General features: G+C 42.2%; 1 pseudogene; it reads left to right on the forward strand.

Annotated features, from left to right (window-relative positions):
• Positions 1-1,887: 1,887 nt before the first annotated feature.
• Positions 1,888-11,768, forward strand: LOC102684265 (uncharacterized; annotated as a pseudogene).
• Positions 11,769-13,751: the final 1,983 nt, after the last annotated feature.

A 13,751-nucleotide genomic window follows, 5' to 3' on the forward strand; every position in this document is an offset into this window, starting at 1 on the left:
CAGCGCCGCTCATCTCCCAGCCAGTTCTCACAAGATTCAACTCCTCGCCGAAGACTGCGTTCTGCCGTCGTAGTCCCTCTCTCACCACAAACCCAGCCTTCCCGTCCCTCCACGGCAAAGTCTCCAAATAAACCCTGCTTCTCTCGAGGACGTCCCAGCCGCCGCGCTTCATGCACATCGGCTCCCCCTTCTCCCGGATCATCTCTCGCGATTTCCAACTGGACCGTAGCAAGCCTCCAGAGGATACTTCGAAAACATGGATTCCGTTTTAAAAGAAACGCTTCCAAAAAAGCTCTGTTTTCCCTGTATTTAACCGCAGTCTACACAAAGGAAACATCAGCCACACAGCTTCTCCCGGCGCCCTCCGATGACATCACCCGCGCCGCCGCCACTCATCCCAACGTGAGGACCCCGAGGCTGTCCGCGCCTCTGCCTGTCACGTCTTCTGTCTTGTCTTGTCCTGATATGTCTGTGCCTCTTCCCCAACCAATCCATTGCTCTGCTGAACAACCGCACCTAGCCTCTTCCACCCAGCCTCTTTCCCTAAACTCCTTGCTGCCGAGTCTAAGGCCCCAGGCTCACGCCCCTCCCCAACCCCCTTCTCTGCTTAATCTAATTTCTGCACTCTCTTCTGTCTCTACCTCCGGCGTCCAACTCGGCTCAAGCTCCGCCAGCTTGGTGCCTTCGGCCCCGGTTTCTTTTCTTTCGGCCCCTGCTGCGGTCTCCACGGTCCAAAGGCCATCCAGTAAATGACCCCCAGCTCAGCCAGCAGGTGGCTCTTACCCTCCCCCACCCCCTGGCGTCCAAGACGACTCGGCAGCCTCCACAGTCCTTCACGCAGCCTTTGCCCCTGCTTCAATTCCTCCTCAACAGCCTTCGGCTTCCATATCCCAAGCCAATAAGCTTCAGGCCCCTGATCTGTCTAACCCTTCCTACCACAATCTGCTCTCCTCTCTTCTTCCCTCCTCATCCTCTCCAATCCCCGATGTCCAACACGGCATCAGTCATCCCATGCCTTCGGCCCTGGATTCCAATCTCCCCTTTACTAAGGACTTTTCTCTCCGAACAGCCGTTCCTCTCCCAGCTCCTCCTAACGCACTAAAGTTTAGTCCTCCTCCCATTTCCTTTTCACTCCGGCAGCAAATTCTACGAGGTGCGGACGTCAATCTAGCTCACCTTCTCTCTCCCTCCACTTACAACTCCGATTCCAGAACAGTCGACTGCGGCTCAATTTCCGTTACTCTCAAATCTTCTGACCCTCACTCTGCTTCAGTCCTTCGAATTTCCGACTTCTGCTTGGCTTTCAGCATGTGCTCCGCCTTTCCTGAACGTCGTCAGGAACTCGATGATTACATGCACATCATCCTCGATCTATCTGTCCGTTTCGAGGGCTCCCTGTTCTACGATTACCACAAGCAGTTCTCGGCCAAGGCCGCTGCCCGCCTACTCCAATGGAACCAGCGCACCTACTGGGGAGCCCTCGACATTGAGCTTTACTGTCGCACTTTTGCCGGCATCAGAGCTCTTTCCTGCGACTTCTGTTCCTCTTGGACACATCCATCAAATCTTTGTCCAAATACAGTCCACAAGCCCAACCCCGACTCTGCCCCTTCTCCCCCTCAGCATCAATTCTCCTGCCCCCGCCGGCCCAAATGACTACTGGCCTTTTTGTCTACCCCAATCGATATCCCCGCTCTTGCTTCCGAACTGCTCCGTCACCCCGACCCCTCTTCCACCCACATCTTACTCGACGGCCTTTCCTTCGGATTCTCACAAGGCCTGTGCACACTTCCTTCTTCCCCCGTCTTTTGCAAAAATTTGCAATCTGCCACCGCCGATCCCCATTCCGTTGATTCTTTGTTAGCATCTGAAGTCGAGAACGGTTTCATGATCGGCCCACTCGACTCTCCCCCATTCCCCGTATACCGCATCAATCCCACCGGTATAGTGGTCCATAAGTATTCTGGTAAAAAGCACCTTATGATTGACTTGTCAGCCCCCCGTAACTCCTGCGTGCCAAGTCTCAATAGCCTTATTCCCAGTTCAGACTTCTCCCTCCACTACGCCACAATTGACCACGCCATTTCTCTCATCAAAATTGCAGGTCCGGGCGCCTGGCTCGCTAAGACCGACATCTCCAGTGCCTTTAAAGTTATGCCTCTCGATCCAGACTTATGGCACCTCTTTGGAGTTCATTGGCGGAACAAGTTCTTCTTCTCAGTCCGCCTTACTTTCGGATGCAGGAGTAGCCCAAAAATTTTTGATACCTTAGCCGAAGCTCTCTGCTGGATCCTCTTAAATAACTATAGGTTTCCTTTTCTCGTCCACCTTCTCGATGATTTCCTTACCATAGATTTTCCTCACGCCCCACCTGCAAGAGCCTCTTCCACACTTACTTCCGTTTTTTAGGAAACTAGGGGTACCTCTCGCCACAGACAAAACAACCGGTCCCTCTCATAAAATCCAATTCCTCGGGATCACCCTCAATTCCATCAATTTCTCTGCCTCCCTGCCTCGCGACAAGATCGACAGGATCCAGACGTATATCTCTACCTATTCTTCCGCCAAATCTTGCACAAAGAGGGAACTTCTCTCTCTGCTCGGCCACCTCAATTACGCCATGCGTATCATTCCCCAAGGACGGTCATTCATCTCCTACCTTCTCAACCTCGCCTCTTCCGTGTCCTCTTCTTACCAACACGTAAGCCTTTCAGCCGACTGCAAATCCGAGCTCAGGCTCTGGCAGCTTTTCTTGGCCAACTGGAATGGCATATCTCTCTTCTATGATGACCTCCTCTCCGGTGCCGAGGATATCCAGCTTTTCACAGACGCAGCCCCCTCAGTCGGTTTCGGAGGCTATTACAAAGGCCAGTGGTTTGCGGCCCCTTGGCCTCCAGAACTCTCTTCGATCCCTCTCGCCGACCAGTCATCGGCCCTGTTCGAAATTATTCCAATTGTCATTGCAGCTTCTCTTTGGGGCCACAATTGGAAACAAAAATCCGTCCTTATCCATTCGGACAACTATGCAGTAGTCCATATAATCAACAAAGGAAGGTCTTCATCCCGATCTACAGATGCAGCCATTCAAAGTGCGCGGTACAGACACGTACCACAGGTATTTGGCTGCGGTGTTGCGTATCATGACGCAAGATGACGTTGGGTACCGCGGTACGTGATTGGTTGACCGACAGGGGCACTCGTGGTCCATTGGTCTGTCATAGAAAGACTTACTGTAAACGTCTTTACTGTGCCCGTTGTAGATATTGAATTTTACCACTGAAGGGAAATCTTAGTAGCTGAGCATAAAAAGATTAGTAGCATACTGTAACGCGTGTGAAGGCCATAAACGATATTAATTTTGGAACATAAACATACAGTATATGGCTGGTCTTGGTACTTTAAAGAAAAAAATACACACCAGTATTCCATTTTTCCCTAAACATTTTAAGCTTCGAAGTCTTTAACTAATGTGATACCGGAGTCAACAAGCATACTTTTAGAATTTGATTAAAAGGGAATATAATATAGAATCGCGTATCTCAAGAAATTAATAACAATATAATTATATTCATGTTGCAAAAGAACTGCAACGGACATAAAAACTCCCTTGCTTTTAACAGAGCTTTCCATAATTTCTAACTACGAAAATGATTTAAACTGCGACACTTATCATTCAACCAGAGCTCAAAATATCACAAGGATCCTCTAGAGCACAGCAAAGACTGTATTAAAAGAATCGCGTATCTCAAGAAATTAATAAGATATAATTATATTCGTGTAATTCGTATAATTATATAATCCCAGCAAACTCTTGTTTTTATGTCCACTATAACAGACAATCTCCTTTGCTTTTAACCGAGTGTTTAATAATTTCCTAAAATGAAAATGATTTACTTTATTTCCCTCACGGGATCAATAAAACTATCTATCATCTGTCTAAACTATGGGACAGAATTCTGGGGTCTCCCCATACAAGAGATTATGGTAGGGCTTCAGAATGGTGATTGGCCAACCAACAAAAACAACCATATAAACATAATACCAACCAAAAACATAGATAACCACAATACAAAATCAAATATATCAAACCATTATACTGTCGGAAATTCCTCCAATTATCATAATACAGGCCCTTATGCAAAACCAAACCCTCCTCCCATCCCAGTTTATCCTCTTTATCATCCTCAAAATCTACCTCGATTTTCAACTTAAAGCATTACTGCTTACTAGGTTTTTGAGGAGGAGGTGTCTTTCGCTGGAAATCTCGCCTGCTTCCACTACTCAACCCCCTCTCTGCCGGAGTGCTGGCTGTGACGAATTAAACCGGTTTCACAGGTATTCAAAGTAGGAAGTACAGTGTTAAGTGGTAGCTGGGCTACTCCCTCAATAGAATCGCTTTAACATGCTAATGCGTTGGTTTAACAGTCCGGGAGTGGCAAGCTTCCAATGTCAACTCGACTCGATTGGAAGACAATGAACGTATTTTAGCCCTAAATGAATTAATAGCAAACATGGTTTACATAAAATACATTTTTCCAAAAAAGTTTATAATAATATGATCTATAGTTGTAATCTGAGCCTAAATATAAAGGAAAAGCATTTTCAGAGAGCAATCACGCTGTGTTTATGTAGAAAAAGCGATTAGGTTTATGAGCAATCTAATTACCTATTCGCTTAAAACGCGATATAAAATAAAGTTTATTTAGAGATGAATGATCAGTGTCACAGTTTAAATAATTTTCGTAGGAGGGCCTGGACAGATTCCAAGTGCATTTTTGCAATTTACGTTGCAATTTAGAGCTTTCTGGCAAGAGGAGACACCCAAATTATAATGTAACATGCCACTGTTTGTGCATGAACAAAGTTATACTGCAATTTTCCTTAGATACGCGATTAAAAAAAAAATTTTTTGAATCCCCCACGGAACACACTCCATAAGAATCAGCGCTTTTATACAGTATATCGCTTTTAAACACATACAGTGCCTTGCAAAAGTATTCGGCCCCCTTGAACTTTTCAACCTTTTGCCACATTTCAGGCTTCAAACATAAAGATATAAATTTTTTATTTTATGTGAAGAATCACCAACAAGTGGGACACAATTGTGAAGTGGAACGAAATCTATTGGATTTTTGAAACTTTTTTAACTAATAAAAAAATGAAAAGTGGGGCGTGCAAAATTATTCGGCCCCTTTACTTTCAGTGCAGCAAACTCACTCCAGAAGTTCAGCGAGGATCTCTGAATGATCCAATGTTGTCCTAAATGACTGATGGTGATAAATAGAATCCACCTGTGTGTAATCAAGTCTCTGTATAAATGCACCTGCTCTGTGATAGTCTCAAGGTTCTGTTGAAAGCGCAGAGAGCATCATGAAGACCAAGGAACACACCAGGCAGGTCCGTAATACTGTTGTGGAGAAGTTTAAAGCCGGATTTGGATACAAAAAGATTTCCCAAGCTTCAAACATCCCAAGGAGCACTGTGCAAGCGATCATCTTGAAATGGAAGGAGTATCAGACCACTGCAAATCTACCAAGACCTGGCCGTCCCTCTAAACTTTCAGCTCAGACAAGGAGAAGACTGATCAGAGATGCAGCCAAGAGGCCCATGATCACTCTGGATGAACTGCAGAGAACTACAGCTGAGGTGGGAGAGTCTGTCCATAGGACAACAATCAGTCTTACACTGCACAAATCTGGCCTTTATGGAAGAGTGGCAAGAAGAAAGCCATTTCTCAAAGATATCCATAAAAAGTCTCGTCTAAAGTTTGCCACAAGCCACCTGGGAGACACCCCAAACATGTGGAAGAAGGTGCTCTGGTCAGATGAAACCAAAATCGAACTTTTTGGCCACAATGCAAAACGATATGTTTGGCGTAAAAGCAACACAGCTCATCACCCTCAACACACCATCCCCACTGTCAAACATGGTGGTGGCAGCATCATGGTTTGGGCCTGCTTTTCTTCAGCAGGGACAGGGAAGATGGTTAAAATTGAGGGGAAGATGGATGCAGCCAAATACAGGACCATTCTGGATGAAAACCTGTTGGAGTCTGCAAAAGACCTGAAACTGGGACGGAGATTTATCTTCCAACAAGACAATGATCCCAAACATACAGCAAAATCTACAAAGGAATGGTTCACAAATAAACGTATCCAGGTGTTTGAATGGCCAAGTCAAAGTCCAGACCTGAATCCAATCGAGAATCTGTGGAAAGAGCTGAAAACTGCTGTTCACAAACGCTCTCCATCCAACCTCACTGAGCTCGAGCTGTTTTGCAAGGAAGAATGGGCAAGAATTTCAGTCTCTCGATGTGCAAAACTGATAGAGACATACCCCAAGCGACTTGCAGCTGTAATCGCAGCAAAAGGTGGCTCTACAAAGTATTAACGCAAGGGGGCCGAATAATTTTGCACGCCCCACTTTTCATTTTTTTATTAGTTAAAAAAGTTTCAAAAATCCAATAGATTTCGTTCCACTTCACAATTGTGTCCCACTTGTTGGTGATTCTTCACATAAAATAAAAAATTTATATCTTTATGTTTGAAGCCTGAAATGTGGCAAAAGGTTGAAAAGTTCAAGGGGGCCGAATACTTTCGCAAGGCACTGTATATTTAAACACGCGTTTACGATTTAAATCAAAACGCGATTCAAATCAATATAAATGTTTATTTTGTAACACATAGGTGACTATTCATTGTTATTAAAATGACTTAAATTCGATCATGTTGTGATATTAAGAAATATAAATTTGTTTGGTGCGAGTGAGGTTTTATTTAATCTCTGACCAAGGGAAACGTTTCATTTTTTCAAAGAAATGTTTGTTAAAAAATAAAGTCATAGTTCCATGGGATTCAATCAAATTTATACATTTTAGAAACGTTTCATCCATACAAACACCACAAAACTATTCTCGATTGTATTTCTGAATGGTATGTTACACTTAGTTCACTGTTTTAAATACATCTAATTAAGAAAGTTAGGTGTTAGCATAAACTATTAGCAATAATATTAAATTTAGCACTGTAATAAGTTGTTGCACTTTCCCCCGCATCTTGTAAAAATATATTTTCATTCTTCAAATATACTTTAAATCTGACTATCATATAATAAGTTAAATACAAAACTAAAGAAAAAATAGGGTTAAATATAATTCAAAATATTTTGCTAACAATGTTAACTGTTTATAACTAATAAATTGTATTAACTAAAGAGTAGGATGGCACAGTTGTTAGTATGCTTTTTGTTTTGTTTCTTTTTCATAAATACAACAGTAGTACCTGATGTCTCAGCGCCTTTCAAAATTAAATTATGCATGCAAACCTGTGAACTAGAAAGATAACTAAGATATCCATCCATTTATAATGGTGGCAAAGTGGTTCGCTTTGCTATCTTGGAGCACTGGGGTCCTAGGTTTAATTCCTAACATCGTGTGTGTGTGGGTTTGCATGTTCTCTCTGGGTTACATGATTTTTCTCCATATGTGTGATATGACTCCCTCTCGCACTCCAAAACATACTGGTAAGTTAATTGGTTTATGGGAAAACTGGCCCTGGTGTGTTTGTTTGTGTCTGTCTGTCCTGTGATGGACTGGCGCTATGTCCAGGGTGTATTCTGCCTTGTGTCCGTCGCTTACTGGGATAGGCTCCAAATCCTCTGTACTGGATAAAGAGATTAGAAATGGATGGAAGTAAAGGCACTGTGTGGATGGAACTATACACAGTGTTAGAAACCCACTATGAAATGGCAGCATCTCACTGAGAATAAAATATTTTATAGTGCTGGCTTAAGGAAGCAGCCTTTTCACCTCTCTTGCACATCAGTATCCATATCTAGTTATTTAAATAAATTGCCTCTAATTATAAACATCTTAATATGCTGGCTCTGTGGATCTGCATCAGCTATGTTTGCCCATTCCTTCAATTCATGTGCATCCAATACACAGTTCAACGCTAGCAACTACACAAAATCTAAAATACAATCCTCATTTCAGTATCTATGTAAACATACAGTCTGTTAACTTCATCATCTTCATCAAAAGTATGCCTAACCCCATTAGGAAGTGTTCTTGTTATCAGTGTATTCCTCAGCTATCCCAAAATTATATTTTTCTTACCAACATCTCTAGTCTATTATCCTGCAATAACTCAGCCAACACTTAAATCTCCAAAAGCTGCTTGTGTTAATTTCTTGAAATACTGGCCATGTAATACTCTGCATTGTGGAATAATAGTTTATTTTAAAGGGAACTAGAGAAACTAAGAACTAGAAAAATCAAGAAAGGCTTTTTTTTCTAGAATTAATAAATGCACATCCTGTTCACTGGGGAAATTAAATCAACACTAAGCAATCTTCAGATCTTCTATGTTCAGAATATGACAGCGAGAATCCTATCAGGGATGCATTACACCTGTTTTCAAGTCCTTGCATTGGTTATCTATCAGGTTTCGAGTCAACTTCAAAATCCTCATCCTCATTCAGTACCTACAGTATATGGCTTATTATCTGTCTGCTCCCCACCTTTGTCCGTCTGACTCTGGTCTTCTAGCTGTCCTCAAGAACATCTACATTCTGTGGGTGACAGGGTCTTCTCTAGCTGCACCCCAGAGCTCTCAATTTGTATTCCCAGTGATATCAGTCACACTTAGCACAGTTCATCCTGCTACCAACATTGAATAAAAAAAATCTTATGATTCTATATTTATGTCTTTATTTAGTGGTTTCATTAGTGACAAAGGCTAAACTTTCTTGGAAAAATGTATTTTATGTGTTGCGGAAAAAACTGACTTGCTTTAACAAAGTATGTTTACAAATCCTTTCACCTGGCAATCTACCTGAATGCCCAACTATCTGAGAAGCCCTCCATGAAACCATGGTTGCTATTAATTCATTTAGGGCTCATTGACAGAATTGCTGTTTTCTATGCACGCTAATTTTCTGATTCCTTACTCTGTTTCATGTTTATAGATAAGACTTTATTGATTGCGAAGGGAAATTGATGTATATGTTCATGTACATGATGAACATGTTTGCATGTTCTTTTGTAACATACACCTTTTTGTGATTTTTTTGTATATCTAAGCAAGTGTTCCTGCATCCCTCTTCTGCACTATAGGCATGGCTTTTTTCTGTTTGCTCCATTTCTAAAACTTTTTGCTCATGTGCATTTTTGTATTTTTTTTACACCTCTAGGACTTTAACGTCCTGAGTTTTCATTTGCCTTAATTTGTAGAATGAATTTGAGTTTTAGCCTTAAAAATCTTAAGTTTTCACTATCTTTTGTTTCTTGTCCTACAACTATTATTATTGATAACTGAATTATTGTACTTGACATGACTTCATTCAGCCTTTCCTGAACGTCTATGACAGGCAGAGAGAGTGCTGTTTCTGGTGCGATCTTTTGCAGCTGACATTTCACTGTTTTAAACGAACAAGAAATTAGATTGCTCATAAATCACTTATCCTATATAAATACAGCGTAATTGTCCTCCGAAAATCCTCTTTTTCTTGTTCGTTTTAGAGACCTTGATCAAAACTGATTTTAGATGTCAGAAAGGATTTCTTTTCTCTGTATTTCCTACATTGCTTTGTCGAGATTTTAACTTTATATTTAGGCTCAGATTTCAACTATAAATCGTACACTAATTAATAGCAGTAAATACTGATGTTTTGCTCCCTCTTACCACAAAAATATATATGTTTTGTAGCTGGGATGAACTTTATTTCGTACGCGTAGCTACTACCATTTGGACACGAAGCGGTTAAAAATGGCGGCAAATCAGACACCCAGAGAGGGTGGGGGGTTCTTCTCGCCTCCATAACTAAAATGCCAAATAGGAGTGGCTTAAGCGACATACACAGTCGTGTAACTGACAGTTTGAGGTAGCCTATCGTGTAAATTTCGCTTTGTTGCTGATAGGTTAAGCTTTCGAAACTCTGCCCCAAAGTCATGTGACTGATTTTTCGCCCTGTTTCGTTGGTTAAACGCAATGATCACAAGCACCACCATGGTAACTGGGATGTGTAGTTTTTAATTCCGTTTGAATTATAACTGTACGTACTATCTTCATATTTGGCCAGGGCTTTAAAGAGAAGGCGCGCCAAAAAATGTCGGTGCCGTCGTCTCCGCTTTAAAGCCCTGGCCAAATATGAAGATAGTACGTACAGTTATAATTCAAACGGAATTAAAAACTACACATCCCAGTTACCATGGTGGTGCTTGTGATCATTGCGTTTAACCAACGAAACAGGGCGAAAAATCAGTCACATGACTTTACCCCCGTGCTGGAAGAATTTGACCTCGGAACATTTGCCCGGCGTACTCCTAGGTACTGTAACTGTCGTGTGGATAGTTTCACAAGAATCAGACAAAGGTTTAAGCATCGCTTGTTCTAGATAAAACTGCAAAAAAAACAAAACAACAATCCATAATGTACTTCTTTGTGGCTCTGTTTGCCCAAATCATATATTCACAACGTGAAATCTAGAAAATAATATTACGTAACCAAAATCCACAATATGGAAACAGAACCTGTGTAATTGTTGATAGATGATGTACTCGTAACATTTTTACAAGACGAACTACAACATTTAAAAAATGACTTGTATGTACTTGATATCTCTAATCAATCCACAGGGACATTGTTAAAAGCAGAGTCCCAGCACAAAACGAAACTAAAACGCATACTGTTTCGTGCTTCTTATTAGTTGCTCAAAAGTAATTTGACCGTATGAAATGCATAATATAAACCTCGAAACATATACGTGAGCAGTATTTACGCACTGTATTATCGGTGTTAAGACATACCTCTCAAATACTATAAATCAAGTTAAAAATATCTCAAGACCGATTCTGGTCATAATGAAAACATGTTTCGTGTATGTTTTCTTTAAAGTACCGAGACCAGCCATATACTGTATGTATATGTTCCAAAATAATATCGTTTATGGCCTTCACACGCTTTGCAGTATGCTCCTATTCTTTTTATGCTCAGCTACTAAGATTTCCCTTCAGTGGTAAAATTAGATATGAATATTCAATACTTAAATGGGCACAGTTAAGACATTAAATATACATATACATACTGTATACAGTACAGTTTGCATACGGTAATATGTTTATGTTTCTAAATCAATCTCTTTTATGAGCATGTGAAAGGCATGGTGAATCACCGTACTTTGCATGATTGGAAACAAATGCGTGATTGCGAAATGCTATGGTGTTACTTTTACAAAGACGGTCAATGAAATAAAGAATGTTGACCAGGGCAATACTTTGAGTTTACACTTACAGCTTGTCCAAGGTCATTCATTATTAATACTATTAGTAATATCTTCGTTAAAGACTGATGGCTACAGCTCAAACATGAGAGGTTGAGCTTTATTAGCTCCACCTTGCGGAAAATCCGGATACTATTATTTTGCTTGTCGAATTATAGGAGAATTTACGGTAACTAGCGGTATTTACCGGTAACTCGCGATATTTACCGGTAGCTTGCGGTAGACTGCGTACAGCGTACCAGAAAATAATGCGGTATCGCACGTGCATTTTGAATGGCTGCATCTGTATCATGAAATTTCTCCGCAACCTTAAATGGATTTCTCTCACACATCAATTCGTCCTCGTAGCTGCTCACATTCCAGGTCACCTTAATGAAATAGCTGACTCTCTCTCTCGCTTTCAATTTCAGAAATTCAGGAACTTGGCACCAGATGCAAGACCAAGCCCATGCACAGTACCTCCCTATTCGGAACTCACATTCCTCTGAATCATCCTTTCCATCACTACGTCCAGCTGGCCCAGCAAACTATCCTCTTAGGGATTGCCCCTCGAACTCTCAACTCTTACTGGACTGCCTGGAAGGGCTTCCAATCCTTCCACCTCTCCACGAACATAAAATTCCCTTCTTTCGATATTCTCACTGTATTATCCTTGGTTTGTTATTGTAGAAACTCACTCAAGGTACGAGCATCCACCACCAAAGTATATCTGTGCGGCATCCACTTCTTCCATAAACTCCTTTTCGGCACGACTTGTCCCTCCCTTATCCACCCTCAAATTAGTCTCCTGCTTAAAGGCTTTCAGCGGCTTGAAAAAACACTTCCGAACCAACGCACACCACTTACTTCGGACATCCTCGAATCCTGCATCTACATTCTCAGGTCGGGTTACCACTCACCCTGGGTCGACTGCACTCTCGAATCTTTATTCTTGTTAGCCTTCTTCGGCTTCCTAAGATGCTCTGAAATTACCGCTGCTTCCACATCCTTTGATCCCTCTTTTAAACCCTGCTTATCCGACATCTCCATCCTATCTTCCGATACACTGACCTCCTATCTCAAGAAAAGCAAAACTGACCAACTCGGATCTGGCACTCTCATCTATTATTTCAAACTCTGTTCATACGTAAGCCCGTACGAGCCTCTATCCCATTACGCACATCTTCGCACCGCTGCCGGAGCTTTGCCTACTGACCCTCTGTTCGTAAACGAGAAGGGCCGTATCGTGACCCGCAACTGGTTCCTCTCTCACCTCTACGACATCCTTCTAACGGCCGGATACCCCCCTGAACAATTCTCTGGGCACTCCTTCAGAGCAGGGGCCGCGTCCTCTGCCGCTCGCCAAGGCATACCCGAGTATCTCATCAAGCAACTCGGCCGTTGGTCCTCCGAGACTCATCAAAACTAACCCCAGTACCCTCAAGCAGGCACTTTCTCGGCTGAATTAGTTTAATAATCACTTGGTTTTTGTTTTTGTTTTTGTTTCTGCACTGGTGACTGGGGGTCCCGCTTGGTTCTTTTGGGGGGTCCTGTCCTCCCCGTCCAACAGCCGGGAGGTCAGCCCTCAGCCAAGCGGGTTACGCCAAATCTCCACATCTCAATAAATGATTCTAATTTCTCCCAAGCTTTCGGCTGCCGTCATTCCTCGTGAAATGGAGTTTTTAATGAAAGTTCGGGAGGAATGAAAGCAGCTGAGCTCATTCGACACAGCTGCCGCAATTCTCACTAATCCTGTCATAAGCAACCGGTCTCCATATATATCAAACTTCACCATCTCCTCTTCCTCGTTCGTTTTCTGCATCCCTCCTCCACCCCCTCTCCACCTTTGCAGCTACCCCATTGGTCGCATGGGGGTCCTATCCTCCCCATCCAGTGGCCGGGAGGTCGGCCCTCAGCCAAGCGGGTTACGCCAAATCTCCACATCTCAATAAATGATTCTAATTTCTCCCAAGCTTTCGGCTGCCGTCATTCCTCGTGAAATACTGTTATACTGTACAGTGAAAACTAACACTCTATGGGAACTACACTGTGAGAAACGCTGCCACCTAAACCTCTTTTCCACAAATTTCACGGGGGCAAGGTCACGTAGCTGATTCACAGCTGGATACAATTTTATCTTGCAAAAATTCAGATATTTGTCAATATATTTATGAAGCCTATTCTTCTCAGTAATCTCACTGTGTTAGTCTCACTGTATGCTCCAGTGCTCACTCAATGTTCACACTCCCAGTAAATTAAAAAACCTTTTCTGCATTATCACCTCGCACCAGGGAGGAAGGAAAAGTGCCCATGGTCTTTTTTTTCACTGACAAAGTTAATTCAAACTTTTAAAGGGTGTGGTGTGTTAACACAAACTCTGCTTAACAGAGATGCTTGTAAAAGCAAGGTGATTTTCTGCTCAAATAAATAAAGTTATGGTACTGACAGATTTTAAATTATTAAAGCAAAATTAGCCGTTTGTCAAAATCTGC

The sequence above is a fragment of the Lepisosteus oculatus genome, chromosome 8 (genome assembly GCF_040954835.1).
Source record: "Lepisosteus oculatus isolate fLepOcu1 chromosome 8, fLepOcu1.hap2, whole genome shotgun sequence".
NCBI lineage: Eukaryota > Metazoa > Chordata > Actinopteri > Semionotiformes > Lepisosteidae > Lepisosteus > Lepisosteus oculatus.